At 34.6% G+C, this 26,852-nt stretch overlaps 1 protein-coding gene across 3 annotated transcripts in view; it reads left to right on the top strand.

The window, feature by feature from the left end:
- The window catches only part of LOC131435079 (synaptic vesicle glycoprotein 2B-like), a 68,141-nt gene that overhangs the window by 11,439 nt on the left and 29,850 nt on the right, over positions 1–26,852 (top strand). The window contains exon 1 of one of the 3 annotated variants that reach the window (XM_058602583.1): positions 5,730–5,876. The exons of the other annotated variants lie outside the window; for them this stretch is intronic. The gene's annotated coding sequence lies outside the window, so the exon portion shown is untranslated. Of the gene's footprint in view, positions 1–5,729; positions 5,877–26,852 lie in introns of those variants that run through there. 3 annotated transcript variants of the gene reach the window in all.

The following is a 26,852-nucleotide window of genomic DNA, read 5'->3' as shown; positions in this document are numbered from 1 at the left end:
CCCGAGACTAAAGCAGAGATGGCGCTCGTAGTAAACCAGTAATCACGTCTTTCTAGAGTACTAACCTTTGCTTGAAACGGGTCAAAATTTTAAGTCGATCCGACCAGAAACAGCTGAGTTATCGAGGTTGGAGTAAAGTCGTTTTGTAGTTTGTTTAAAAAAATGGAAAAAAACGAGTTTCGTATTTTGATAAAACATTGTTTTTTAATGGGTAAAAACACCGTGCAAGCGAAACAATGGATTGAAAAATGTTATCCGGACTCTTGTCCATCAAAAGCAACGATTTGTCGGTGGTTCGCCGAGTTTAAACGTGGTCGTACCGAACAAATGACGCGGAACGCTCGGGTAGACCTGTGGGAGCCGTTACTGCGTTACTGCCTTGTGGAACTCCAGACCGGTTTGAGAAAACTTCTGAAATCGAGGAGCCAATTTTTACGGTTTGTTAGGTAAGATCTAAACCACGCTCATCGATGAGATTCCCAGTCGTTGCAATTTTGATAGAAGTATTCCTTGATCCACTCGGTCAAATGCTGCTTTAAGTTCCTGCATTCTATATTCTGCACACATTTCGAAGTGAACAACATGAGATTAGATTAGCTAGCAAACGCACCACGTTCTTTTTGAAAACAATGAGGACGCGTTGATTAAGGAGTGATCCATTTTTAACGTTGCACCTATTATGAAATACGTTCAACTGTCACTGCAGGAAATCTAAGCCTTCAGAATTCTTGATAATTTGAAACAGTTTAACATCAGCGGCAAGTGATAGCTTCACAAATTGCACCGAACATTTTGAATCGTTTGAGTATAGTAAAATATAAACGGTCCGAGATAATTAGCCGTATAAATAAAACGTATCAAGCTTAAGTTTCGGTAATAAATGCTACATGTGGATCACGTTTCTGTCAAAAGGAGAGACTTTACTATACACCAATTTTCGAAGATGTTACAAACTGTAGTTTATATTACCAGTTTTTCGGTAAGTAGCTCTAGAGGTTATAACTTGTGTGCCTGCTCATATTGGTAAATATAAATAAATAAAAAGATGATGATTGGTGCAGCAGTAAATGGGCTTCTTGCTTTGTGCATGCTTATACCAGCTTTTCCGGCTCTGTGTAGATCTGCATGCAGTAAATGCTCAAATTCGAAAGTAGCATTTGTTTATATTCATACCAACAGAGCATTTTAATCTGTGTGTAGTACTACTAACATTAGACTTTACTACATTTTATTCATACGACGACCCAATTTATTTGAAGAAGGGTGCGTCGAATATTTAACAACTGTTAGTCTGGTGGTGATAACATCGACTTTGATAGCAAACACGTTTTTCGGAATGCTTCAACTGCAATTATATTCATTTTAGGTTAGGTTTTAACAATTTTCATATAGTTTACTTACAACCGGTTGTGAACCGGTTGGATTAACCGGTAGTGAACCGGTTGGATTAATCAGCGGGTTTTATCAACAACCACTTGCGTGAAATCTACCTGCTCAAATCTATGTCTGCGATCTTCGCAATGTAAATATTGTAAATAGCAAAGTGACAATTGTAAATATTGTAGAGCTTAACTTACATTCAAGATAACTCAATTCAGATTTTTAGGGTAAGCGGTACAGATTGGAATAAAACTTTAGACAGCCTTTAAGCGCGTCTTTTCACTTGTTAGCTTTTTACTTTTTTAGTTTTTCTTCTTCTGTTCATAAATTTTTTGATGTGGAACACATCTTCGTTTTCTATATAGGGGTGCAAATTAGAAATTCAAGGGTAATTACATTATTATTATTAATATCATTTATTTTACCCCGGCTTTAGGGTAATTACAAGTAGAAATGTGGTCAGCTTTTGAACACTTACGGCTCAGCCAGTTTAATTTCAATCAGTAATATTATTTTAAGAATTGGTTGGAAATATTTCTACGTATTGATTTGAATGTTCATAGCCATGGATTTTCAATTATATATCATTGAAATGTTGATTAATAGCATAAATTATGTAAACCTAGATTTACCACTGCACGGTGACACTGACAGCGCTTCAAGGGAGAAACGGGTGTACTTTTTTCCATTAGCTACTGTCATAAATCAAACAAACATAGATTTCCCAGTGTAATACTAATGTAGTTTAGCAACCCGTGACACCAAAAGCGACGTCTGGTGTAGAAAGGGTGCGTAAATGCTCCTAAAATGCATGTAAAAAGTTGCCTGCGCATTTAACACAACCACAGTAGCATAAATCAAATAAACATAGATTTCCGACTGTACGGTGACACTAACAGCACCTCTAGTGAGAAACGGGTGTACTTTTTTCCATTAGCTACTGTGGTTTTGTTAAATGCGCAGGCAACTTTATGCATGCATTTTAGGAGCATTTACGAACCCATTCTCCACCAGACGGTGCTTTTGCTGCCACGGGTTGCTCAACTACATTAGTATTACACTGCACAGAAAGAAAAGATGAAACTTACACGACATGTAAACCGATAGTACTATGAAATAGACATCAGTTTAAACGAAAATCTGATTTAAAACCATGATTGATGTAAAACTACATTAAAATTCATTTAGTTTTTCATTGATCAAGACTGTATATTTACAAACCGCTTTTGGTGTTACGGGTTGCTCAACTACAGTACTATTACACTAGAGGACCTAGGTTTATTTTATTTATATCAATAGCTAGTAGTGTCCTATTTTGTCTGCTAAAAATCTTCGGAATATCGGATTTCCCTAACGTAGATGACGGTTTTGAAGGAGTAAGCGATATATCAATGGGAAAGCATCGCTCTCATGGGTCAATCGATACGAAAAAGCGAAGCTGTTGGAAGTACGCGAATCTATAAATATAAGCGAAATTATGACGTTTCAGTCCTACGTGTAGCGGTAGGTTGTTGCTAGACAGCAAAACAGGCAGCGCTATAAAAAGATTTGAAGCTTTAAATGGTACACTGATAAAAATTTGCACGATCGATCCCACTTAGAAAAAAAGTTCAACGGTGGTCCTTCATTGGTCCAATACGTTGGATCATTGGTCCAATGAAAGTCCAATCAATCGTTCAACGGGAGGCCAACACGGGACCTTCGTTTGCCGATTTTGAAACAGACCGTTGAACCGAATGCCATTTTTTTCGTTCAACAAACCCGGCAGACAGAGGTCCATTGTTGAGCCATTTTTTACATGAGGAGTTGAAGCCCCGTTGGAATAGTTTTACTGCAGAATTTCTGAAGTTTTTCCACTTATTTGTTTAAACTAACAATACATACCTGCACAATACTTCTACTTCACGTAGAATAACAACAAATTTTCTTTCTATGGAAAGGTAACACTTAATTTTCACACTATTTTTACAAGAGAAAAAACAACAACAAACCGTTCCAGCAAATTGAACGAATATTTCATGCAATATATCGTTCAACAAGCGCTAAAAAATCAACAAAATTGAACGGCCTACTGAGAGGGATGCATATGTAAACAGCACTTCAATTTAATATGCTTTTTCATTTCAATACACAATCAAAGCGATTTGTTTTAATATTTTATGTGAAAATTCACTAAGATGCAAGATTAGATTATTTTTCACTTAGCATTGATGTGTTTTTCGTTTGGGTGTGATTTGTTTTGCCATTGAATCGAACTACATGTGTTAAACAATTCATCTTCTAGTGGAAATGAGTACAGCACAAATGTATGTGCAAAACATTTGATTCGGTCAACTGTGTTTCAATTGAAATCTATGTGAAAAACAATATACCATTGGTATAAAATTCATATAGAATCTAGAGGGTAACGATATATCTTATCGTTTGATGTGCACAGTTCGAAAAATTCTTGTGATTTTACATCTTATCAGATGCACGTAAATGGAGCATCATATTTCACACAAATTTATATTCAAGAACATGTAAAATTGTGTGATTTGAAAATTACATGTCTTTAAATACGAATGGAATAAAAAACTAAAGTTCAACACAGCAACAACGCGACTTGAACCGAAGAACATTAGACCACCAGTTAGTCGACTAAGCCACAGAAGCACATATCTCCTTGGCTGGTAAATCGTGCATATAAATTCATACAGTCTCACTTACTAACCGAGTGCAAATTACACTCGAAACCAGTAAATTTCTGTACGAATGGAATATTGCGTCATTTGAGAAGTTAAGTAGTACACTCGAAACCAGTAAATTTCTGTACGAATGGAATATTGCGTCATTTGAGAAGTTTAGTAGTAATGAATTGTATCGTTTGTAGAATTATGTCACCTGTAAAATTCATAATTTTTTTCTGTGTGCATTTAGATAAATTTATAAAGAATTCCACTAAATATCAACAGGTTTTACGCTCATTCTATGAGTTAAGTGTATATTTCCATGAATTTCATGTGCTCTACACGTAGTGATAGTTTAAATGCTTTGAAAATGATGCTAGCGTTCAAATTATTTCCAGTGTATGCTCTGATCTCATGTGTCATGCGAGTTCGGATGAAATTCCATGTTATGTCGTTTTCGCTGAGAAATTTGCAACTACTCCGGGGTTAATTTTGAGTGCTTAAGATTAATTTCTAATTTATACGCTTCATCCGAAATCGCAGAATGGTAGTAATGGTAGAGAAACTTAACGCTATAAAAATAACTGCATGCATACAGTTGAACACAAGCTTGGCGAAGAGAAACTTAAATATCGAAATCCGTATCGCATGTATGGACAAAGATTTAATTGCATACATTTGAAATATTGATGTAATTTCGTCGGCTACAAAACAAATACAAATCATGACAAACAGAGTCTATATTCTGGGTTCCCGTGTTCGGTGTTGGTTCCTAATAAAGATCAATCTGAGCAGACTCTCGTGCAATTGCTGATTCAAATGTGTCGTGTCGATCATTAGAAATTTTGGTTGCCTTTTTCCACTTCTCGGCTTTTATGGCTCGAACAACCCCATAGTAGGTATTGACGGTTCACTGACTCAGCGTTGCCAGTTTCACCATCACTGACGGCTCGACGTGTTTCCTTACTTGCTGCAGTCACCAAGCGACGAAGTAACGGAGGGTCCACCGCCACAGTTAGGTTGCTGCCAGAGTGCAATCGTCAGGCGAAAGCGTCTAGACTCGCGTGCAAGCCTGTCAGAGTGAACACGATAAGCTAACAGTACATCGCATTGAATCGTTCCGCTTCGTTCCGGGTTTACTCTGGCAGCACCCTGAAACTTTATGGAGATAATTGTATGGGTAGCGAGCGACTAACACTTTTCTTCCTTAACTCCGGATTACATCATGGTCCAGTTGTAACTTGGATGATAACTTGAGGAATGTTCTTCCAAGTGAGCAAACCAAGATATACGATGGAATGCATTTCATGGCATGTTTGGCATAGTTCAATTAGTAGTTTCAAATGCTCATCGCGTTGAAAGAGCAGGTACTGGGGATAAACTTTCTCAAAAATTCAAAACAGCTCAACGTTTGCTGTAATAATAGATTGCAGCAACGAAACGCTTTTGTTTCATTAATCATATCTTGTTATTCTCGGCTCTTAAAATTAATCCAAATAAAACTGCACGTCACATTTAATTGCTCATCTTCACAGCTGGCAGCATCCTACAACTTAGAGTATATACTCGAAAAATGTTTCAAAGATTTGAATAGTTTGCACAATGATAACATGTTATCTATTTTCATTCGTGGCGATGGGAACTGCTGGCAAGAAGAGTAATATAAAAGCGAATAGCCATCCTAGCTACCGTCTTACTTTTGTGGTTTGCTTGCAAACCTCAATCCTAGGTGATTTCAAGGTGTGCTACAGTTTTCTCGGTGAATCTTTATCGGAAGTAGTGGTCTGCCATAACCAGTGGACAAAGTCTGAACGACAATCAAGTGGGGTGAGTGATTTTATTGATATTATAGCACTTTAATGTTTCAAGTACTTTCATCATATAAACATGTTATTTAAATGCCGGCTTCACACCCGAGACAAATATGTTTGTTCAAGTGTAGGTATAAAGTACCTTGAAATCACTAGCTTTGCCAAAATTTTACTATGTTCTATAGCGAATCGTTTAGCCATCTATCTCATATATTTTTTATGGAATTTGATTGGCAAAGAATTGAGTTGAAATACGTCGATTTGATCAACAACTTTAGGGAATAACTAATATTAGCAATTGTCAAATTAGAATTTTTGGCAGTAGCGAGTAATACAAATTTGTTTAATTAAAATTAATATAAGTCGCTTAAGTGTTCTGTGAAATATTACGATGAGCTTCTCCATAAAAATTTGGAGTGGCATTACTTAGTAATAATTTAAAAGGACATTAATAATTCTCGTGTAAGGGCCGCTAATGAGTTTCACCCAGCTTACCTGTGTTCGATTTTCAACCCTGCGCATAGAATCAAAACGAGTATTACTCAGTGATGAGTAAAAGCTCTCTGCAAAATTCCTGTTGGAATTTTTCATATTCAATCGACATTCCCATGTAAGTTGAAAGTGCCCATTATATCTTTAAATATCGACATATGTATTTGACTGACAGGATATTGAAAGTTTTCAATTTTAGATATACTCATTTTTAACAGCTCTTTACAGTTGTCGACAATGTGGATTTGCTGTGCACTCACTAAGAAACCACAAGTAGATATATAGAGCGCTGGTCTTACAAATCAGTTGTCGTTTGTTCAAGTCCCGACCTGAAAGTATTGTTTGGATTCAATAGAATTGTATTATTAGCTATACAATGGTTCTGAACACTGGGTTTGTCGGTACAGAATGATAAGATTCCACAAATCGAATGTATTACATAGTTTTTACTTAGAACTTTTATGTACATACACAGATAAAAATGTTTTGTGAATTTGCGTCTATTTTCATGCACATATTTGGAGCAGGTAGTTAAACATAAAATTACTTTACAATTCTGTACGTTTCAATATAATTTAGATGCAAAACTAAGCGTCCAATGAAAGATACTGTTCTATTTATTAAAAATTCAATGCAATTCAATTTAGTTTTGCATCGTGGATGGTTTTCAATCAAACTTTCGATTCAACCCATGTGTATGTTGATTTACATGCCGTGTAAATTTCATTATTTGTTTCTGTGTACATTCAACAACATCGACAACTTTTAGTTAAATATTAACTACCTGCACGTTATTACATCGTTCTTCTTGGTTAAAAGGTCTTAATATTAACCCTTATATGCAACTTCACGCACTTTTCGTTCATCCCGCGAAAAAAAACAATCCTTAGTTGTAATTAGGGAAATAAATTCATTGAATAAACATTAGATTTTTAGCCAGAATCACAGGATTGACATGCAAATTTTCTCACATTCAACATTCGATCAAATCATCTTCAGATTTAACTATCTTGGCACAACGACCACAATCTATTTTTGTATTGTTTAATTTTGGACGGTAAATTATTAGTGTCCTTAACTTGAACATTCGCGAAAAATATGCAAGAAATAACACTTTTATCAACACACACTTGCCACAGATGCGCTATCACTAAAAATAACTGTTTCCACCAATTATTTTACTAAAAGTTGTTCCTTACACATTGAAATTCTCGGGTATTTTTTCAAAAGGGCGTATAAGCAAGATACAGCTTCTCTTTAATCACTCTCTCTTTCGATTATTGTGACGTGATTAACAAGATTTACTTTGATATCACTATTCTGTTTGAAAGTCGAAAGTTTCGGGTATCATTTCATGCAAAGAGTGATAAACGTGGAAACCGATTAGTAATTAATAGAGGAGAAAGTAAACAAAGAGAAACTGTCACTTGCTTATACGCCCTTTTGAAAAATTAACCGAGAATTAGACTTTTTTGAGAGCAACACATACAGGGCCGGTGAAGCATGTTGAGCCCATTGGGTAATTTTGTGCACCGGAGGGAACGACCCACTATTTCGAAGTATTACTCAATTCTAATGGCATTTAAATACGACATAATAGTTTATGAACGATGTTATTTATTATTCAGAGAATATTACTATTGTTTTCCACTCGAAAGTTCAGGTGGGTAGTTCCCCACCTTTGAAATTTTCGGGTGGGTAGTACTACCCACCGTACCCACCTCTTTCACTGACCCTGAACAAAGACATCATATTAACACTCCTAATACCAAGCCTAAAAAAGTTACGCGAAGCACCAAGCCTCAAAAAAAGTTGGAACGGTAACTTTGAGCTACCATAGCTCAGTTGTTACTTGACCAATTTCGATAAATTTTTCACCCTCGAATTTTGTGAAGTTTGTAGATTATTTTAACTATATCATTATTGGCAATCTTTTAGGAAAAACTAATGAAAATCAGATTTTTCCCGTTCCAAGTTTTTTTTCGAGCTCAAAACGTGCCCTATCTGCATTCATGCGGCACCTGCATCGCGAATCGGATATTGAGAACTTCAACTTTACCGAGTCATAACATTGTTGTTAGTCAACCGATCTTCAAAATTTGTTCACCATTGGAAAGGTAATACTTCCAGAAATAAAATGCACTAAAAAAACCGAAAAATAGGGTTATCTACCCAAAGTTATAATGAAAACTGTAGATAGATGACCTAAGAAAAGATGAGACTTTTTACTATGATCGTAAATATCTCGAAATTCAAAGCGATGACCTATATATTTTTATACATCATTCGATTGCTAGTGATACCAGCTACAATTTTCGCTCAATTACCATTCCTACACAATCAGAAGAAAACATTGAGAAATCGATGAATTTATAAATATATATGAATTTTTCATTTTTTTTTCACATGTTTGTATAAAACTCAAAAATTAAAGCGATGACATGTACATTTTTTTGATTCAAAATATTGAAATCATTACCAGAAACAATGTGTTGATGATCAAAATTACATATCCGTTCAAAGAATCTCAAGAAATTTGGTACAAATACAGAGAATTTGTGTTATTGGGAAAATTTTGCCAAACAACATGAAATCAAAACTTTTAAATTTTATGACATATATTTTTTTATTATTTTAGTTGGAAATTTAATATAAACAAAATTTACAAAAAAAAACTGAAACTTGGAATTCACTGAAAATTTGAAAATTTTTAGTAAATAACCTAAAATTCTTAAAATATTTTTGTATTGGACAAACGATCTAAACAATTTTTATGCACAACACAAACGCATTTGATAACTACTAAAATTCTGGTTTTGTTGTAGGTTTGCCGTAGAATCTCAAAAAATAGATAAAAGATCGGAAATTTTAAAATTTCCGAGTTAAATTGCATTGCACAGTGGTCCGGATCCACAATTTAGGGGGCTTTGTGGCTTTACCTTATACTTTAGAGCTATGATGTCTTCAAAACAAATGATCAGTGAAGATAAACCATTTGTCGATGTACATGGTATTAGGGTAGCTCTTATTATATTGGTGATCCGAAACTTATTTTCCGGATGTATTGAGATAGAGGACTGCATTTTTCGGCAAAACTGTAGATAAACTTATATCGAGCAGCTTTGCTGAGGACATCATAGTAGTATCTGCAACGGTTTTAGTGTTACAGCTATTTTTAAAGAGCAACTTAGGGTGTTCCTCAAAAAATCAGATTTTTTGCTCTAGCATTTATATTTTTCTCTTTTCGTATAGGTATCTTTGAACATCTTTTAGAGTTTGTTAAAACTGGCGTGTTCAGGTAGCGTTTTCTGAACTGAAGTTATGAGCAAAACTAGTTCAAAAACAGGTTATTTTTAAACTGCTATATCTAACATTGAGGAAAACGAAAAAAATCCGTTTCTTGTATTTGACAAAAAATATTTTCGAGCATGTTTATAAAAAAAGGCGGAGGAGATATTTTTTAAAATTTTTTTAAATTATGTTCATACATTGGATTTTTTCATTGAAAAATATTCGTATCAGTCATTTATTAGCTATATAAGGTATTTTTGTCTTCTAAAGTGTCAAATTAATTCAAGTGCATATTCGGAAAGAAATCGTCCTGCATTCTTCGGGGAATGCAGAATGGTGTCGCTTTTGTAAAATCTCTAACGCCTCTCGGTGGTTGGAGGATCAACCGTGCATTTTGGCACCTGCAGATCGTTCAGCATCCTTTCGGGGATGCAGGACGACTTATTTCTTTATGTTTTGTGCTGTTTTCCCACCTCACCCAATTCTCAATTCCCTTCCATGTTCCTTTTATCCTTCCCTTCCCATCAGGAAGTTGATGAGAAGCTACGCAAGACACGAATCTCCAAATAACTAGGGGAACATGCCACTTGAGCCAATTAGTTCTGATAACATAGGTGCAGGGTTTCATTCAGTAAAAAGCATTCAAACGAAGAGGTTGTTTTTCGAGACGAAGACAACTGTAAGCTGCGAATAGATTGGTTGGTAGGTGCTAAACGCAAAGGCAATATTTGGGGCGATTCCAGTTTCATAAGTGCCTGAAATAGTGGAACTCACTTCACTGAGAAATATGGCCTAACCGATTTGAGAACTGTTTCAATTTGTAGGTTACACTAGTTCATGCACTAGCTTTCATGTTTTTCAAAAATCAAACAAAACTGTTTGAAGAATACATTTTTATATGAGAATAAGAGAGATATGAGAAAGGCATCATTACACAACTAGGTGGATAAAAACAAGTTTCACTTAATTTCGTATGATTTTTGTGCTAAATTCAGAATTCTACTTTTTCTAAATTGTTTACTAATAGAAAATTCAAATAATTTTCGAATTCTATACATTCCGAAATAATTCTAAGTTTGTGATATTTATATTCTAATATTCTATCGATTATAATTGATGTCGTTTAGGATAGCGGAAAATTTAAGATATATTTTTTTGTTCTCAATTGCTAATAAAACAAAAATCAAGCAATATTTTTTTTTAAATTTTAGTTGGTTTCTTTGGTCATGGGTTAGTATATGGAATTCGTATAAATTTACGCTCTATTTCTTTTTGTACAAAGCCATTGAAATAATTTAAAATTTTCGTGTTGTCACAAAATTTATTTTATTAATAGAAACAAATTCTACGTCTATTTGAAACAGATAAAATCAAAACGGATTCCAATATTTTCACTTTGATTTGCAGAAACGTTATACGCAATATATATCAGAAATTTTGAAATTTCCGATCTTCTACCGATTTTCTGAGATTTTACGGAAAACCTAAAACAAAAAAACCTAATTTCAGAAGTTAACAATTCCGTTTGGGTTGTGCATAAAAATTGTTTAGATCTTTTGTCCAATACAAAAACATTATTATTTTTAGAGTTTAGGTATATTTACCAAAATTTTTAAGATTTTCAGTGAAATCCAAGTTTCAGTTTTTTTTGTAAATTTTGTTCATAATAAATTTCCAACTAAAATAATAAAAAAATATATGTCATAAAATTTCAAAGTTTTGATTTGTTTTTTTTTTTTGGCAAAATTTTCCCAATAATAGAAATTCTCTGTATTTGTACCAAATTTCTTGAGATTCTTTGAACGGATATATAATTTTGATCATCAATACATTGTTTCTGGTAATGATTCCAATATTCTGAATCAAAAAAATGTACATGTCATCGCTTTAATTTTTGAGTTTTATACAAACATGTGAAAAAAAAATGAAAAATTCATATATATTTATAAATTCATCGATTTCTCAATGTTTTCTTCTGATTGTGTAGGAATGGTAATTGAGCGAAAATTGTAGCTGGTATCACTAGCAATCGAATGATGTATAAAAATATATAGGTCATCGCTTTGAATTTTGAGATATTTACGATCATAGTAAAAAGTCTCATCTTTTCTTAGGTCATCTATCTACAGTTTTCATTATAACTTTGGGTAGATAACCCTATTTTTCGGTTTTTTTAGTGCATTTTATTTCTGGAAGTATTACCTTTCCAATGGTGAACAAATTTTGAAGATCGGTTGACTAACAACAAAGTTATGACTCGGTAAAGTTGAAGTATTCAATATTTTCTATGCGACGATTATGCCAAAGGAAAGAAAATTGGAAAGCAGATAGGGCATATTGGGCGCGTGAAAAAACTTGGAACAGGAAAAATCAATTTTTCATTGGTTTTCCTTTACCAATCATCTGCTACAAAGTTTTGGAATCAATCTACGAACTTCACAAAATTCGAGGGTGTAAAATTTATTGAGATTCGTTGAAAAACAGCTGAGCTATGACAGCTCAAAGTTACCGTTCCAACTTTTTTTGAGGCTTGGTATTTGGAGTGTTAACAAGATATCCAGCTCTCACATTTCCCGAACAAATCATTGGCAACATCCTTTTTTGCGAGCATGTCGCCCCCAGACGAGCCCGCATCGAATCTTATACATAGAAGTAGGGGAGAAAAATTTCAAATTCGTGCGCGCCAAAATAGCAGGGTTGCGCACCCATACAATTGGCATGATATGTTGAATGTGATGCCGTGCGATGGCGTTGCTGAACTGAAGATTGACTTCGCTCCAAGCTGACAGGGTCTGCCCTGAACCAGAGATGCCATTTATACAGATTTATCTGTATTATACAGATTTTTACATGCACATACAGATTTCATACAGAATACAGATTTTGTACAGGTTTTTTAAACTAAATACAGATTTATACAGATTTTTTAAAGAGGAAAGAATAAAATAATTTAGTTCGTGTGAGCTCTCTTTGGTGGTAGTGACGAGATGAGAGTTTTGTAATCAATCAACGAATCACAAATTGATCTAAAAATCTTTAAATGGTGTTGATAGTTTAAGTTGAGCGCTGAGATCCTACATCAACTCACCAAACCAACATTTTGAAAGTATATGAAATTGAAATTATGTTTTGTTGATTCCGATTGGTGATGAAAATTTGAAATATTAAACACTCATTCTATTTCTCATTATAAAACCAAAAATTTTTGGAATAACATTACCTCAACAAATTTTCATTATAAATATTTCGATTTTATAGTGGATACAGATAAATACAGATTTTTCATTCTGGGTAATGCAGATTTTCTATGAAAATATCTGGCATCTCTGCCCTGAACACATAGGCATCGCATCGCACTCCCAGCGATGTCATCTCTCCCCAACTTCAAATCGATTTTCTAATTTATGAATGAATCAGCAAGAGAGTGAAGAAATCAAACTATTAAAAATCTTCTTACCAGTCCTTCAATATCCTTAACTGGAGTGATTGGAAGTATGTTTAGTACTCTGACAAGATGATCTTGTATTTTGTTCCGTACAGTTAATCTATCTGCTGATTTACGCGCGAGATATTTCAGATTGTATTGTTTGTCAGAAGAATTCGATAGTCCCACGACAAAAGGGCCTAACTGCAAATGTGAGCCTCTCTTTGTTTACTTTGTTTACTTCGAATTGTTTGCCTTATAAAGAGAAGTGGGAAGAAACCTCTTCGAAAGTGGGTTTCGATCTCTGCAAATTGCACTTCCACATTCTTACTAACGACATATTGAACCGTGACGAAATACATCTTACATTTCGAAATTGTTCATAATTCTGTTTGCATGGAAATATTATAGGATAAAAATTGAACCTTTGAATTTCATGTGATATATTTTGATATAAAAGGTAACACATCAACCAGAATGCCAAAAACTGGAACACTGAGCAGCGTTCTACAATTTAAGACAATCGGTCTATCGTTAATTTCCTTATCAATTGTTTTGAATTTGGCTAAATTATCCGCTAGTAGAAATCGTGCTACTAGGAATCGTACAATGAGCGAGAATCCAGATCACAGTGCACTGATAATTTATTCACGGTACAGCGCACATGTATTGTCTCATTCTCCGTAATAATAACGAATCAGGCTTGTCAACTTCCATTGATGGAATTGTACCTAGTCTGACATTGAGAACGGAATAATGATTCGAGTCCAATTTATCGATAACTGCCAAACTAAACTAAATGTAGCTACTAACCCTTCATTTCAAACAGATTGTCCAAACCCAAATGATATTGATACATTGTGGTACAAATGGTCTTGTATTGGAATTTTTAATGAACATTTTAGAAAGTTGAACCGAGCATGGAAGGTGCAAAATATCTATTTTGTTTAATTTTAGTTTTATGGAAAATTTGTTAAAATAATTAAAGGGAACTCAGAATATTGATCTTCGAGCGAAACAAGACCCCGAACCCCGAACTCCATAACTGAAAGTACCATCGCTCATGTTTACTAGAAGAGCATTGAAGCTTATTATTAGGAAAATTATTTTTATTGCCTAACTAGCTACAGTTTTACCTTTTTTTATATATATAAAAAATAGGTATAGAATTCGCTCAAACTTTCGAAAAAATTTCCGAGGCCCGGAGGGCCGAATGTCATATATCAATCGATTCAGCTCGACGAACTGAGCAAATGTCTGTCTGTGTGTGTATGTGTGTGTGTGTCTGTATGTGTGTTGTCAACTAAGAGGTCGAGATCTCAGAGATGGCTGGACCGATTTTGATCTAACTAGTCGCAAATGAAAGGTCTCCCCGTCACCCAAAACGCTATTGAATGGTTTTGAGATCGGATGTTTACTTTTTGAGTTATACGGAGTTTTATGTCAAAATTTTCAGTTTTTTGGCAGTATCTGTCACAATTGACCTTGAAAACAGAATATGTTTTTAGACTTAGATTCCGCACGGTAATAACTATCCAACAAGCCATAGTTTGTTAAAATCCGTCCATTTTTAACGGAGATATCAATATTTTTGTGTAAACGACTTTTCTCCTTATTCCAGCAGTAGAAGTTTTGAGCACTGTATGACAAAGAAATGCTTTTTTTTTCCATAAATACGTTTATTTCTTAAGGCAGTTACATAAGTTTTTCTTCGCCGTAGCATCACTTTTACATAATATTCTTATCCTAATTTAATTCTAACATAGTCACAACGTTTTGCATTTATTAAAACATATTCTCTTATAGCTTAAATATCATCTTAGGTAACTCGTCATTAACTATGAAATCTACTCGGAAATATTATTTGAACCAAACGATTAACTTCTATAAATTATAAAATAAGCTGTTATTTTCAGACATTTTGTTGATAATTTCATAAACTGTTTCGAGTTTGTTTGTATCATTACATAATTTTTATTCTAATTTAGCTATTGGTTGAACTCATGGACGCAGCTGGGATCAGAACTAAGTCTTAAAAGGGGCCTTTATTAAATTGAAACTCCAATTTTCTTTATGAAATGATAAATAAGTTTCATGTATGAAAGGTCACGACAAGCAAGAATGTCTCGAACTGGGATATTGGATAGTCTACCTTGGGTACGCAAAGAATTTATTAGTTGAGATCTGACATCACGATACTCCACGCATGTCCAAACGACATGATCAATATCCCGATAACCTTCTCCGCAAGCACAATGATTAGTCTCGGAGAGCCGAAGAAATGCTTGGGAGCAACGGAAAACACGATTTTTATACTGTGACATACAATTGTTTCTAAGTGCCCAAAAGACTGTGTACAGCATCCTTTTTCATGACAATTTGCCTTGGACCGATTTTAGCACGGTTCGTTTTTGGCAACATAATCGTTCGAATATGGCATTTATAAACCAGATGATATCAGCATTTTCGAGTTGAAAGTAATTCCATAATTATATTGATTTAAACTACTTACAGCAATAAAAGCTGGAAGAACATAACTTCCATATACCACACGACTCAGTTCGTCGAGATCAGCAAATGCGTGTGTGACAAATAATTTCACTCAATTTTTTCGGAGATGGCTAAACCGTTTTCTACAACCTCAGATTCATATGAAAACTAGTATACTTCCAAATTTGGATCCGACTTCTGATTTCGGAACCACAAGATGACATGTGAAACGAAATTAAAATAATGCAATTCATTTTTCTCGTAGATGGCTGAAGCGATCTAAGATTCAAATGAAATCTAAGAATCATCTATGATTCAAATGAGAGGTCTTAAAATCCTATAAAAATTAGTCAGATCCGATTTCTGGTTTAGGAGATACAGGGTGATTAGTATAAAAATGTTCATTTCACATAAATTAATCAGGTTTATCGGGTTTGCAAATTTGGATAGTCGATTACCAAATAAATTTATTTCAGTTTAAGCGGTATTCTTTTTTGGATTCGGAATGTACCCCCAAATTTTAATTCGCACTACAATTTCTCAAAGATGTCTACACACTCCTCAGGTGAATTTATCTGATTTCGGCTACACCGATCTTAGAACTCCGGATCCAGTTTCGAATCGTTTCTCAAAGTTTAATCATTTTTTCAAAAAGGCCAAATCGAACTTCAAAAACAAAAATTCAAATTAAAGGACTTAAGGTCCCATACAAAATTACGAATAAAATAATCAGTAATCAAATCACTGCAAAACTGATTCGAATTATCTCAAACTGTGGGATTCTGTGGGATTCGTTCTATGAATTTGGACTGTCTCGCGATTAGCAGTGCTGCATTCATCAAAAATATGGTGGTAAAATCTGGATCAGACTTGAAGTGACCTGCTCAGTGTAGTAGGATAAAACTGCACCGAACCTGTCTTAGTCGGCACTGCCCAGTAGGGTAAATGCCTTTTTAGTCGCCTTTTCATACGCCTAATATTGTATTTTTTTTTTGTCTAAAATATTTGAAATAGATATATGACCAGTGTCATAGAAATATAAATAACAAACGTTGTTCAGCATGCAGAAATGTTAACCTATTTTGAGCATTCGTTCATTTTCGTTCTCAACGCTCATTTAAACATAATTGACATAGAGTTGAAAGAAAATCTTTTCCGATCGAAGCAAATATTCAGCTACAAACACAATTTTAACATATAAATTTTTGATAATGAATGCAGGAATACAGGGAAAATAGGCTCGACACTCTAGTCTAACTCTGTTTGCATAAAAATTGTAGATTGTGCGGTAGCCAAATAAATTCATATACATAGCCTGCAAGTTTAATGAGTGGTTAAACTATGGCTGGACTAGTCCAAATACTTGCGATATCAACGAATGAAAAACAGGGGTGGCATTGTGTAAATTGCAAAGCAAGTTGTAGTGACGTAGATTTATAATATATCAAGAAGTGATTTAGTGTCAGCAATTATCAACAGCGCCATTAATTTGAATACTCACTCACGTATCGGCGCAAGGTGGAGTAGGATTTAGATTAAGCATTGTAATCACTCCTAGGAATGCCGTTAAACAACTGAGTTACTGACTTCAATTAGGAGCTATTGACTTGATAAAATATTTCCACGATTTTTCTTGTGTTCAACTGGAGCAGTTTAGTAATAATTGAATTAGTTGAATAATTGTATTTGAATAATTGATTTACGAGTCACATTTATCATCAAAGTCATGGTAATTAAAAAAAAAACAGTTTTGGGAAATTCGACCAATCTGCTTCAATAGACTTCGCAACCGATTCATAGTGTACAGATTTATTGCTTGGTTAAATCTTAAGAATACTTCCAGAGAGAAAAATCAGCGTCCTACGCATTGAACCGTCAACCCGAGATACAGAAAATATAATATTAATTGAAAATATTAATTATTATTCGCAAAACATCTTTCTATGTCCGTGATACTACGTACTTCGTTGCTAGCACAGCAAAAATTTATGCAATTTACAGGTGATATAAATCCACATAAAGACTGTACCAGAAAGTATGGACGCACTGTGATTTCGCTGTAAATAATTCACAAGTGTTAGATATTCAAATTTTATTCGATATACTGATAATATTAAACTACAACAACAGAATATTATTCTCAACATCCCCCGGTGAATGACCGATAGGTTAAAACCGGGCTAAAATAAACAACTAACTAACTAACTATTCTCAACATTTTCTACTTAGCCATTGTAGACTAGCTGGCGCACCTTCTTGCAAACGTTCCTCATTAAATTCCGTACAGACTTCTTGGCGACAAGTTCTGACACTCCAATCTTTTTCGAACTATTGAATGGTTTCGGCTGCCGAGACATGTTTCCTAAGATGTGCTATCGTTAATGCCCAAAATTCCTCAATTGGTCGAAGTTGTGGGAAATTTGGTGGATTCATGTCTTTTGGGATGAAAGTGACATTTTTGGTAGTATACCATTCTACCGTTGATTTCGAGTTATGGTAAGAAGCAAGATCTGGCCAGAAAACCACAGGATCCTTGTGGCTTCGAATCATGGGTAGAAGTTGTGTTTGTAAACATTCTTTGATGTACATTTCGCTGTTCATTGAAGCAGTGGTGATGAAGGGTTTTGAAATCTTACCGCAGCTACAAATTGCTTGCCAGGCCATAGCTTTCTTACCAAACTTTTGGACTTTAATCGATGTCTCGGATTGGTTTAACAGTTGCCCTTCTGGCACCGTATAATATTGTGGTCCCGGCAAGGATTTGTAATCGAGTTTCACGTAGGTTTCGTCGTCCATGATTATGCAGTTCAAATTTCCAGCAAGAATCGTATTGTACAGCTTTCGAACCCTCGGCCGATGCTTCTTGTTTCTTGTTCTTGTGCTTCTTGTTTCGGACTACGTTTTGGTTGTTTCTGCTTCTTATAGGTTCGAAGATTCAAAGCACGAAGATTCATTAGCACGAAGAACATTTGACTTCGAAGTGCCCACTTTTTTGGCCACATCTCGAACTGAAACCTCCTTCTTTTGCTCGAACGCCTTCAATATACGTTTATCCAACTGAGGGTCAGCAGGACCTTTTTTTCGACCCGTTTTCGGTTTATTCTCAAAGGTGTTATCCTCACCGAACTTCCTGATTGCATTTCGCATGGCTTTTTCACTTACTCCTTCCATTTTTGCTTTCTCAGTGACAGTCAGCTGTCTGTGCACCATTTTTACACAATTTTTCGACGTTGTTCTGCTGAAAGTCCACGCATTTCGAAACAAACTAATGATACCGAATAAACAACTGCACAAGTGGTTACAGAAAATGTAAACAACAGGACGCAGCCATAAAAATAGACAGATTCTGAACCATTGCGAAATGGCAACGGTTTTTGGTTGCGTCCATACTTTCTGGGACAGTCTTTAGTATTACTTTGCGACAAACTAACGATAAACATCTAAGCTAGTGCTGAACTCGCACATTTGCTTACATACTCATTCAACATAACTCAAAGTTGAGTTACACACCACTTAAATTAATAAAAAAATACTCTAAACTTGAGTTACCACCTATCTACTCATTTATGAGTTAAGAGAGGAAGCTTTCGAAATTTGAGTATTTTTTTACTCAAAATAAGGAAAAAATATAGGAAAACTAAAAACTTGGGTTCGTTTCGCTAAAAATAAAGACATTCTTATTCGTAAATGTTTATATACAAAGTCATTCTTCATTCTTTTAAATGGAAAGCCCAGAAAAGTGATTCAAAACCTTTTCTTTTTAATCGGTTTGGAGTCGAAATTGAACAATGTTGATATCCTTATGTTGTACTTCTCACTTAGCATAATTGAACCTTTGATGATTGATTGATGATTTATGGCTTCAAAAACCAGATCTAAAAACGGTAATGAAAAACGATGTACTCTCGCATCCTTAAATTCGATAACAATATTCCGATAAAGAAAACTCAAACGTTTGAAAACTCAACGCTTACTCTATTGTATGAACAAATGCGAGAGAACTCATGGCCTGAGCCAATTTTACTCAAATCCATACTCAAATTTTGACATATTGTTCCAGTTTATGAATTTGAGTGATCGCAACTCAAACCATGAGTCATGTTCGAAGAGCATGCACATGTTCTGAGTAATGTCGCACCATCAAATATACCAAGTTTTACCTAATAGCAAAAAGCAATTATCTTGATTTCCGATAACTTTCCACCGCAATCCGCAACCATATCCGAACATAAACAAACTTGTTATGAATGACAACTTGTCATAAAATGACAGTACTTGTCATTAAAAATAAGTTTTTTACTACATATTTCCAAGCAATGCACCATACATAACTTGTTTGCGCGTCTAAAACAACATAATATGAACATAGCTGCTATTTGCTACATGGGCTGTAAATTTGATTTAATCAGTTATTCAACACAGAAAATCAAAAACTCTCTGAAACTTGATAGTAAATGGTGCTTGCGAAAATATCCGTCCGCATTCACATTGTCACATATTGACGTAAAAATCTGATTTATTGCATTGCCTTCTGATACCTTTTCGGCCTCAGTTCCTTACACGATTTTAATTTACGATTAGATATATCTCTTTTTAGTTTTTTTTATGTTTTCTGAACTAACCACCTCAATTAAACGCCCATAACGCCCATAACATCATCGGTGTCTGTACGACCACGTTGCAATACAACAAACCAATAAAAAATAATTCTTTTTGATGGAGCAGAGTCTGGTTGAGACTTTTGAAGTCATTGCTGAGCTTGTGCAGCATTTTTTAAGTTGTTTTGAATCCACTGTTTTGAAAATGACAAAACAAGCATCACTTAAATGACTGTCACTCTTTTCTGAGCAATCGAAATGTCATGAAATTCACACACATGTCATACATAGCCCTTTGAAAGTTGGTACTTCATAAACGTCATATAAATTTGACAACAACAATAGACTGTAATAGACAAGAAAACATTATTATCGTTCCGGAACGAAATTGAACTGTTTGTACGATTGAGTCAAATCCCACTCAGCATGCGATTATATTTTGTTGATTGTTGAGCGTTCGTTGAACGACATGCTGCACGAAATATCCGTTCAGTTTGCTGGATCGGTTTGTTGTTGCAAAAATAGTGTGAAAATTAGGTGTTACATTCATATTGAAAGATTTTTTTTTGTTATTTTACGTGAAGTAGAAGTATTGTACAGTTATATAGTGTTAGTTTAAAAAAAAGTAAGTGGAAAAAATTTCGGAAATTCTCCAGTAAAACTAGTCCAACGGGACTCCAACTCCTCATCAAGAGAGACGGATATCATCAGAGCAACAAAAAGCCGGCATGGTTCATTTAACATAGAATAGACACCAGTGCGAGAGCGAATTTCTCTCGATGACCTGTCTGAGAATCAAAGGTTAGCACGTTGCTGTGGCGATTCTCTCTGAAGCAACAAACGGACGCTTATTCTCGTTTCGCGATCCGATTCTGTATGGGCTGTGGATAATTGCGATAGAATCATTTTACTATTGCCGATTATTCTAACTATGTGCATATAACCTTTGTATAAGTTGTGTATATGAAAATGTCTGTGAATGTTCCACACAAAGGTTTTGAAATATTGGAACCTAGTATGAGAAACATCAAGTCGAATCATCGATTCGATTTTCTGCGATAATTGTGAACTTGCAATTCTCTCTTTATAAATTCCACACAGCACCAATCATTACCATACTGTAATTTTTTTAAGGGCCGTGAAATACTCCGAGAATGTAGTGGAGCGAAGAATTGTAGAAAAATTCTCTCGCGGTTTATGCATTGAGAGACTCGAGTTCTTGTAGCATCTTCTACCGGATTGAAAATATTGTATACAATATTGATAAATATCGAGCAGCTTCTGTCAAATTTTCGGCAATCACCAACACTGCTCTTCATATTAAAAATGGCTCAACAATGGACCTCTGTCTACCGGGTCTGTTGAACGAAAAAAATGACATTCGGTTCAACGGCCGTTACAACAAAAAAAAAACAGAAAACAATTTTTTGGTTAAATAATGAATACTGAAATACTAATATGATATTCAAAAATAGAACAGCTGAAATGTGTTTTACTAGATACAAATAATTGTGACTATAGTTCATTCACATTAGGTTAAAATTTCTACGTAAAATGGATGCTACGGTGAAGAAATACTTTACTTTAAGAAATAAACGTTGTTGGTCTATATCACGAAACAAACAATTAAAAACAAAGTAGAAAATTCTCAGACTAAATGGTATTCCAGAGATGCAAATCTGTGTGATTATTGAGATGTACCACAATTAAGATGGTGATAATATCTTTTGACCAATCTCTTATAGTTTTGAAAGCTCCCCTCGTCCAGCTCTACACACTCTTGACTGTCTTAAGGAAATCATCACCTGCGCGAATTCAGTACAGTGACTAAGCTATCGCAACGTTGACGCTATATATTAGTTGTGATTTACCCAATTCACACCTCTCAATTGCTCAAATTTAATTGGCAAATAGTATCATTTTCAAAACTGACAAATAAAAACAGTAGCGCAACAAAGTAAAGTCAACATGTATCATCAGACGTTTGAGTGAAGTTTCCAATTCATGGAAGGTACGAAAAAGAGTGCTATGCAAAAAGGAGATCACTTAAAAAATGCACGGTTAATTAATACTTAACTCGAAGGGATGACAATCAATTTCCATTCACCGTCAAATAGACTATCATGATTGAATTTAAGCAACGTTATTTCAAAAAATTTGTGGATTTTCTGTTGCATTATATCTACCATACAAGTACCTCAAAATATATACTGAGACTATTTCAATTTTGACTTTATCTCAGCGAACCATAGACGTACACTAACAACCTAACGAGGTGATTGTTGAAAATACATACTGAACGTAAGACTCCAACGAATACTCGGGTATGCCTCTAAAAAAATTTGAAAACGATGATAAATAAGTAGAAGTAAATAAGAAGCATAAAATAGACGATTTTTGTAGTTCAGTAACATTTATTCCGTTCGAATTTGCTTTTGAATACATTTCAATGCAGTCAAAAACTCTGAAAACATTTTTGATCTTTCGATTGATGTTTTCCCATGAGCGTCTGTGATATCAATTTTTCATTAAATTTCACGGTCTAATATTTGAAGTCTGTTCTCTGTGATAGTATAGTGAGATACAAAAACTGGAAGATAACAAAATCGTTACAATACGCCAATGTTTTGGGGCTGGAAACCACACACGCTCGTCAATCATGCGCTGTCAAAATAGACAGGCAAGGAATACTTCGGAAACGTCGGGATCATTCAAGAAGTATATTTGGCTTTTCTGATTCCACAGACTTCGCAGCCTATTCATAGCGCACAGCATCATTGTATGGCTAGTACTACGATTCTACTGACACTATGAATCCTTCCTGTTCTGGGCTCGAACATATGGCAACTGGCTTGTAAAAGACCAGCACCCTATGCATTGAACCGCAATCGGGATCATTCAAACACTTTTTAAATAGCAGCGTTTCTAGATGATATGAGCGAAATTCGTAGATAATTTGAATTTAAAAAAACATCCGTCAATTGCTTGCTATTGGAGGTTTTTCAAACTGTAATGTATAAATATCCATTATTACATGGAACATGGTGTGGAAGCTTGGCATTTATTAATATAGCAACAGTTCAAAACAAAAGCTCGAGAAAGCGTACTCGCAGAGCTTCCATTCAGCATTGATTAAAAGTTTGACGCAAAACGATGTTAATTCCAGTCCAACCAAATCTGCGTGAATATAGGGAAGAGGTGGTGATTAGAGCGCACCTAAGTTTTTTGAAGTAATACAAATAAAATATTTCTGTAAACACATCTACGGAAATTTGAAACCTTGTTTTACAATATCCTAAAATGAACGATTACAATTATATTGCTTACGAGCATGAGTGCGCAACAGTACAACAGTAAGGTAATAGTGCGCAGTGGTACACAATTATGCGCACAATGAATTTTCCGTAATACTCGAATACTCGAATTTTCCGTAATACTCGAATACTCGAATTTTCCGTAATACTCGGAGTATTACGTATTTTATATTTACGTCTGTCATATTGTTATGAAATAAACAGGAAATGCGGTATGTGGTCGAATGAAGTTAATATGGCCAAAACATTGCAATTTGGCCATATTAACTTCATTTGGCCATATTAACTTCATTGCAAGTAAATAGTGGTAAACATTAACAGGATGCGCATATATGTACCGCGCACTATTGCCCACCTTTCCCCTATCATATGGAAAGACTTGAATACAAAGTGAAGATGGTAGATTGGGAATACCGCTTTTTTAGATACGATCCGTTCCCTAAAGGAAAAGAAACATCTTCATCAACGTCTTCTGATAACGCCAGTAGATTTTCCGTTCTTCGAATTGTTTACTTTTTCGGTTATCGTTTCTAGACTGACTCAATGCGGCTAGTCTGGGATTTCACACATATCGATTTACACTAGACATTCCAAAAATGAGAACAATGGTTACTTTGTCAACATTTAAATGCAAAATGATAAAGCATACACATTCTGGAACAATTCTGGTGTAATATAAAAAAATACTGAACAAAATCAGTTAGAAGACAATCTTGTTTCTTTAAGTGTTTTATGGATCTCATAAAAAAGGCTAGGTAAAGTTAGGTAAAGAATTAGGTAAAGTTAAACAAATACTAGCTAATAAGAACGGAACAAATTATGACGGTTTTCTAAAATTTACAGATTTATGTGAAAATAATATGAACAATTATAAATTAAACGAGTATCGATTCAATGTATTTAGTTTCCTTGGAAATTCCAGTCACTGGATGATGTACTTATGTAATTTTCACTAGAATTTGTCCTAAGCAAACAATGTGATCATAGAATAAGATTCACCATCTAATAAAATAATCAACACTGATCAGTGAATTGTCCATTATCTCTAAATAGACGTACTTTGAATTGGTCCGAGTGTAAATCATCATCCTGCTTCATAGACTGATATTGAATTTATGTAAATCCGACTTCTGTATAGTCCAGTGGAAACCATTTCTGAGGAATTGGAGTGATTTCCGGTTTGGGGCACACGTTACTTCCGGAACCAGGAACTATGAACCTCTATTCAAAAAGTCCATGTATTTCGTCAGCAACTAACCATACTTGCCTAGCTGAAGAATTGTACAATCGTAAATCGTCATTGAATGTATTTGGGTTGATTTTTCTGTGTCATGTATAATTTTAGCGCTCCTGAAAATGAGTATCCGAATGAAATTCGGTAAAATTATATGGAATTGTAAGACCTTTCATTTGAACTTAAGTTTGTGAAAATCGAATGAGTGGTTTCTGAAAAAAAAATCGAGTACACTTTATAGCTCATTTTGCACATTTTACTTCATAACTCCGGAACCGAAAGTCTGATCCATATGAAATAATAGCAGAATATGGGACCATAAAGTCTAAATTTGAATCTGAATTGAAGAAAATCGATTGAGGGGTCTCTGAGAAAAACGAGTGCACTTTTCTAATTTTCTGCATATTTTACCCTGCTACTTCCGAACCGGAAGTTTGATCCAAGTAAAATTCAAAAGCAACCTATGGGACCCAGAGACCTTTCATTTGAATCTAAGTTTGTGAAAATCGGTCCAACCATCTCTGAGAAAATCTAGTTTAATGAATTTTTACAAATTTAGACTTACTTAAAACTACTATTGGATCAATGATCAAGTTTGGAAGGGTTAACAAACGAAAGTTTCCGATTCGGATGATGTGATCTTATGAGTAACGTAACCGATAAATCGCAGATGCCTGAACTGATTCCGAAAATCTGAGATGTCTTTGTAAGTTACTATTAAGTTATTTGATAAGTTCGCAATGTTCACGGCAAACACTTTTTGTTTCGAAGAAGAGACGTAACCGACAAGTCGTACTTTCTCTATCCGCATTCTATTTCCTCTTAGGGGATCCAATGCTCTAATTCAAATTTAAGTAATGCAGCTGAATTTTGTGTGTTTTTTTTAAATTACTTGCGAGGCTAACTGAAACATCATTTAATCCTTCATTTTGCCTTAAATAATCATTAAAACTATATTTGAAAAAAGCCCGACGAACGACCTTAACTAGGTTAAAGCTGGGTATAAATAAACGATATAAAAATGTTTTACAATTATTCATACTGTCAAAACAAGTTTAGGATAATTTATCCGTAGAATGGCTATTATGAAAAAACTAGCCTATCTAAGATGTGATTTTGTTTACTTGTTGTTTTTAACCATAAAAAGGAATCTTGGCATTGGTGAAAGATGAAAGATAACGCAAATTTTACATCGGAAAACTGTCCAATGTTCCAATACTTCAGAACAATCGTTTATCAAACTGCCTAAATGCCTGTAATTCATGATTGAAATTGGTTTGAAAGTCTAATAATGGTTGCCTCGTAGTACTTTTATTTAAACTTCAAAGTTACAGCATGAAAATATTTCTCCATTTTGAACAAAATCTCGAATTTTGATGAGCGCCTATCAGTACATTCCGGCAAGTTAGCAGCATACCACTCCAGAACCACTTTGAAGTAGTGGCAGCTGGCCAAATTGAGCCAAATGTTGACATAGCCTTCGTGCTTGCGATAAATGGCTGTAAATACTTTTTCAGGAATTATTCGATGTAAACTTGGGATGGCATCATCGAGGAAGTTACGAATGGTTATGTTTTTAGACAACAACTGTAAATAGCTTGCCTGAGTCCTCCCGGTGCATTCTATCGTGCAGTCACGATGATAGATTTTAGCTAAATTCTAAAAGCGTTTTCTATTTTCTAGCTGAAAGGATGTAGCCGGGTTTTCATATAAAAACTGCCCCCAAACAGAAAAATAATTGATATACGCTGTTTAGAAGGGTTTATATTGGAGATGATTTTCCCAAAATTTTAAGCCTTTAACTGCTATTATTGGTGGAGTTGGTGTGGTTCTTCTGATTTTCATTTTATTTAAATCTTTCAAAAACCACTTTAGCAAAAAATTGAAAAAAATCAGAAATATGTTAGGAATTTTGGGAAACCTTTTTGATTTTTTTCATGTGAAAAAAATGTTTAAAATTTTCGAATTTATTTAATCGCACTTACAATTTTGGTACCACTCTAGATTTTACATCAAAAATAAATCATTTATGAGTACATCACGCTGTATTTTTTCAGATTTTTAAAAAATGTGGACGGGTATAATATCAGATTTTAAAAAAATAAATCATTCGGAGAACCATGCGTCTCCATCCAATTGTCATCATCCG

Source organism: Malaya genurostris, chromosome 3 (genome assembly GCF_030247185.1).
Source record: "Malaya genurostris strain Urasoe2022 chromosome 3, Malgen_1.1, whole genome shotgun sequence".
NCBI lineage: Eukaryota > Metazoa > Arthropoda > Insecta > Diptera > Culicidae > Malaya > Malaya genurostris.
This window is presented reverse-complemented; position numbering and strand designations above follow the sequence as displayed.